At 34.6% G+C, this 6000-nt stretch overlaps 1 long non-coding RNA gene across 1 annotated transcript; it reads right to left on the reverse strand.

Moving 5' to 3' along the window:
* Nucleotides 1-1604: 1604 nt before the first annotated feature.
* LOC116550994 lies at nt 1605-4978 on the reverse strand. Its single transcript, XR_004268658.1, has 2 exons — nt 2629-4978; nt 1605-2524 (listed from the first exon to the last, which is right to left on the reverse strand). It is a non-coding gene; the product is annotated as an uncharacterized LOC116550994 (long non-coding RNA).
* Nucleotides 4979-6000: the final 1022 nt, after the last annotated feature.

Genomic DNA, 6000 nt, shown 5'->3' on the forward strand with positions numbered 1-6000 from the left:
AGATAGTTTATTTATACCCATGTCAGAAATTTATTTATTTGTATTAGGAAACTAAAAGACACAACAAATGAACAACCCAAGGAGAGTGAGGCGCACCCAAATACACATACTGCCCTCTGATCTGAGTTGGACTGAGACCCAAAGCTAGGAAAACACCTCTGTAAGTGACAGGGAAGTCATAGATCCCTTCAGAGCTCAGAGAAGAATCAAGTTTATCATTTCTGTGCATATGAAGCCATTTTTCATCCAAAGAGCCACAACAAATTGCAATTGTTATCACAGAAAATCACCAAAAATTATCACAAAAAATATAAAGATGAATATTTAGTTATTTTCTTTTATTGAATCAGGATCTCACTCTGTTGCCCAGGCTGGAGTGCAGTGGTGTGATCTCAGCTCACTGCAACTTCTGCCTCCTGGGCTCAAACCATTCTCCCACCTCAGCCTCCTGAGTACCTGGGACTACAGGCATGCATCACAGCGTCCAGCTAAGTTACCTACCTTTTGTAGAGACAGGGTTTTACCATGTTGTCCAGGCTGGTCTTGAACTCCTGAGCTCAAGTGATCCTCCCTCAGCCTCCGAAGGTGGTGGGATTATAGGTGTCAGCCACCTCACCCAGCCTATTTTATTTTTCTAGAGACAAAGTCTCACTCTGTTGCCAAGGTTGGCTTATGAGTTGTGTCATCATTGCTCACTGCAATCTTGAACTCCTGGGCTCAAATGATCCTCTCACCTCAGTCTCCCAAGTAGCTGGGACTACAGGCATGCACCACCACACTGGGATAATTTATTTATTTCTTACTTTTTGTAGCGATGAGGTTTTGGTATGTTGCCCAGGCTGGTCTCAAACTCCTGGCCTCAAGTGATCCTTCCACTTTGGCCTCCGAAAGCATTTGGATTACAGGTGTGACTCACCACACCCAGCCTCTCTTCAATATATTTAAAGTGGTAGGGTCAGGTAGGTTATATAAGGATTAATCATCTACAATTTGTACTTTCTTTGAAACTTATGAAGGACAGATTACATAATTGTAATGATATATTTCTCTGAATACATAGGATTTCAATGAGAGTTTTCTCTCATTGAAAAATCTTCCTAGTTACTAATATCTAAGTACTTTTACAGATATATATATATATACATGTATGTATATATATATACATGTATATATATATATACATGTATGTATATATATATATATATGTATATGTATTTGGCATCTATAACAATGTAGCAATGTAAGGATTTATATATTTAACTCATAGGGTAGAGGGAAAAAATATAAATATCATAGAAAGTAGTTAAATATTAGATCAGGAAGAGTTGCCTCCTGCTAGAATTTTAAATATACTGGCACCAGAAAATTAGGTGAAGATTTTATTTTTCCTCCACTCCTTAAAACTTAACAAGTGATGCAAGGCGTGGAAAGGAGACCAAAGAAAGATAGAAAGCCACACTACTGAAAACCTAATATAGTCCAATACTCTACCATTAGACATACCTATGTAAAAATCATGCTTGAAAATTCGTTTCTGCTTGTGAAACATAATCGTAGGACTGGTTTAAGCATATGGATTGTCTAGGTTAACTGATTTTGTTTTGTTTTGTTTTGGTTTTGTTCGGTTTTGCAATAAACCCACAGGGTCAAATCTATAGCACCGTTTCTTCAAGTCCCGGCAGTCGATGGGTCCATCCTTCAGTAGGGCCAATTTCCATTTTAAATCTCCAAAACCAGTTTCCTTTCTCTTTTGCAGTGATTTTGATCCCACGCTCACCTATCCCCAGCTTGCCCTAAGTGGTATGTCCCTTGCTTATATCAGTTATGTCAGTTCCAAATTTTAAAATTCCCTTAGCACAGCATAATCCCCATAATCACAGGCTCAAAGTTAAGCTTGTCCCTTTGTACCCAAAGAGTGCTGTGTCAAAACTAAATGCAGAATTAATTGGAAGCCAATTACTAGGCAATGCATTGATTTGCTCCACCAAATAGCATGAAAGTAGAGATTATCATAAGCTTATTGCTGAAGTGCATTCCTCTACTTCAAGGAAGAAACCATTTTCTCATGACTTTAAACCAGACTATTTTTAACTTATAGGTCAAATAATTACATTTACTGCTTTACAGTACAAAGGAAGCAAGAAAAAATTTTCCTTACCATATCCCAAAGTCCTTCAAAAGTAATCCTGCTCAATTCAAAGTCTTCATATTAATTTGTTTCAGAAAATGTGAACTGAACTCTAGACTCTAGACTGTAATAAATAACTAAAATGGTTATATTCAGACCCTTATTTTGCCAGAAAATATTTCTGAAAGCAAATTAATATTTTTGTTATCAATAAAGTAAACTTTTTCTTACGATATTGGGATACTTTTTCTTGGTCATTTGAATCAATATGCTTTCTCTTATTATTTAAAATGAGGAGCTTATTGTTGAGAGAACTATTTTTCAACATTATAATAATCACTGAGTTATTCATACAGAATATCTTCTCTGTACAAAATGTGGCGTGCTTGAAGTCCACTGGAGAAGGATAAGATTTTTTCAAAGAATTTACACACTCTGGTTAGGCCAGAAACCATATCAATTTTGTTTGAGTGAAAAGATAAAGTATTATGTTTATCAACAGTAACAACAATAAATCTTGTCAAAGCAATCTTTCATCAAAACTTGTGTTTAGTTTCAGTTCCAATTTTTATCACAGAGTTTCCTCTTCGGCGAGGACACTAAAATTACCTTATTGGTTTATGTAGACACAGAAAACCAAAGCAATGTGCATAAGATGCTTGTTACATAAGGTGCTTGTTACAAAGTCAAATTCCAGGTTCGAAATCAGAATAAGCTCAAGTTGAATCCTGGTTCTTCTGCTAATCATTAACTTTATGCTAAGCAAGTTTTGTCTATCCTGCTTTCTTCAGATTAGAGATGAAAGACTAAGGAGATAGAGTGAAATGAAGCAAATGTTCTTGAAAAAAATCCTAAAGGACTATAAAATAGAAATGTGCATTATTTATCACTATTCTCCATAGTAAGGGGTGAGTCAGAAGGCACTTGACATGCAACCTAGTGTTCTGCATTGTGTGTTACCTGTTTCTGAGTGTGGAGAAGAGCTAGTAAGTTCTCGTCGGACTTCTGCTCCCGGCTCCCCATGGTACAGCAGTGACTCCCAATAACCCCATCCACAGCCACAAATACCACGCTTGTGGGTACTCGCCAGTTTTTTTCCTGTGCTCTATACTGTCATCCTTATTACTAAAAGACTGGCATACTTAACGCTTGGTTAGCTTTCTAGAACAATGCAATGCAATCCTTCTACCCTATTAAATTCATAACTGCAATTATTCCAAGAGTAATTTCTTCTATGGTATATTCAGAGATGTTTTTCCATATGTTCTAGATTAGGGTTTTATTTCAATCCTTTAAATAATAAAGGGGAAACTTTCATTCGAAATGAAACTTCTAAGTTGATGAAAACAAGAATAGAGGTTTAATTTTAGGTTCTATTAAGTATTAGAAAAAATACTACTAATTTCTATGCAAATATTGATACTTAAGAAACTACTCAATATCAACGTCTCCCTGTTGCTTATTACGCTGCATCCAGGCTCTCTTCCTTGGCTTTTAGGGTCTTCATGACCACAGTACATTCTCTGGAAAATCTTACTTCCCACTATCCTCCTTAGTCCCAACAAATGCTGTCTTCTCCAGTCTGATCCCTCTCTCCGCTGTCCTCACCATGTGCCTTCCTCGTTCTTGTTCCATTGCCCTTTAGGCTTTTTGTTTTCCTCTGCCACCTGAAGTGCCCTCTACCTCCTTGATGTTAAGCCACTTATCCTTCAAAGTACAGATTCAATTTCACTTCCTCCTTGAAACTGAGTCCATACCGTACTTGAAGTCAGAATCCCTCAATTCGATTTCCAATAATTTATTATTTGTTTTAAATACCTCTAATTTCTTCATGAGTGTTTGGTTTTTATTCTGACTAAAAATAGGACTGCAAGTTATTTAAAAGACATTTGTTTATTTCCGTCCCTTCCACATTTATCCCAAATATTTATCTTTACTTCTATATGTAATAAAAGAAATACAAATGTGTTTTTATCAAAAAAGAAACTGAGAGGGTGTTAAAAATAGAAAAGTCATGCTTATTTTTCAATAATTAGAGAATACCTTACATATAATGAAATACAGAAAATTCATAGAACACTAATTTTCTGGAAATGTGTATGTATAATGATACATTTCAAAAAGCTGTTTGGTAATTATACATTATTAACTATGTATGCAATACATAAATATGCTTTAAATCACCTATTTCTAAAGGCTATATTTAGTTATTATTTTAAAACAGATATAAATAACAAACCACTTGGTCATATTAAAATTAAGCTATTGGCTTCCAGCCCATCTAATGTGAAATTACATTTCTTCATAACTTCCTTACTGGCCCCAGCCCCCTCTGTTTCACAATTTTTGTGTGGATGAAAAGAGGATAGCATTTTCAAGTAGGGAAATATCTCTGCAATGAAACAGGAAATGCAATATGTTCTTCAGCTCAAAAGGAACAGCTCTTACTTCCTGAGGAATTATAGAAATCACTCCATATATTTTTAAAAGCTAGAGAAATAACTTAGCAGTTTCTTATCAGTTTCACTTAACTCAAGCATCTTAAAAGATCAAATCTTAAAGGTATAAAACATTAGATTTTTACAGTTTAAAAAATTGGATCTTAAATTCCTTAAGGTCTTAAGGCCCACACCCGTTTCACCACCTTATATGATTATGGTACAAGCACTAGCATAGAAATAGCAACCCTTTAAAACTGCCCATATTTAAAGCAAGCTCCTGAGAACCACACCAATCATGGGAAACACACTGCATGTCAACTCTGGCAACTGAACTGAGCTCTCCCCATTCTCCAAGAATCCTGTTTGTCACTGTTGACCCGCTGTCCACAAGCTTGTGTTCTCATTACATATCCCTAAAAAAGGGAATAAAAGGTAAATTGCAAGCTAATAGATTTATTTCTTGTGTTTCTATTTATTTCGGTATTTCAAAATATGAAACTGAACTCAACAATGACTTTTCGTGTTAAGCTTTGCGGTTTTTTCTCTGTTATCATCCATCCGATCGATCTAAAGGCTTAAATACTATCTATTCTACTTGCCATACTTACACAAATAACTTCAATTATAAATGCATGCATCTCTTAGGAATCTACGTTCCTTTTCACTACTCTTATTAGTATGTCATATGCAAAACATTTAGAGGCTCAGGTTGAATAATAGATTTCTTGTATTTGTATTTTCTATTGAGTATTGTCTGAACTAGACTTGTATATGTATACTATTACACATGAGCCAAAATTTAAATGCACTTTCTTTCTCAAAATCTTCCCATTGATGAAAAATAACTTATAGTAGTTTTTATCCTTCATTTTTGAAAAGACAAGAAACAACAGTTGTTTATTTTAACAATTTTAATATTAATTGCCCAAAGTATAGAAAATGTTCAAACATGAATTTTAGTAGTCTATGAAGTATAATCTGCTCAGTTTGTTGCTGTTGTTGAGGGTAAAAAAAATAAATGTATGCTGGAATTTAATGTTGCTTAGCCCAAAAACAATATAATATGAAATAAACCATGTTCTCCAATAATGACTGTTTGCTTTAACTTAAAGATTTCAAAACATGCTATAGCATCCTATTAATAAAACTACAAAGGAAGAATAATGATGTGCAGTAGACATGAATTTTAAGTATCCAAGTGTTTGTTCCAAGTGTTTGTGGCAGCCTGAACTTTAAAGAATCTTTTTCATTTGACTGTGCAACCTACCAGAACTCCACTTCTGGTCCTTCACCTCACTTCCCTAAAATTAAAAGAGTTAGCATTCTCGTTTTTAAAACTCAGTGTAGAGCAAAGACAATTCCTTTTATTTTTCCAAATTAAAAAAAAAAAAAAAAGTAAATGTAGTTACTGCAATCTTGTTACTAAATAAT

The sequence above is a fragment of the Sapajus apella genome, unplaced genomic scaffold (genome assembly GCF_009761245.1).
Source record: "Sapajus apella isolate SASKATOON/1434 unplaced genomic scaffold, GSC_monkey_1.0 scaffold8, whole genome shotgun sequence".
Taxonomy (NCBI): Eukaryota; Metazoa; Chordata; class Mammalia; order Primates; family Cebidae; genus Sapajus; species Sapajus apella.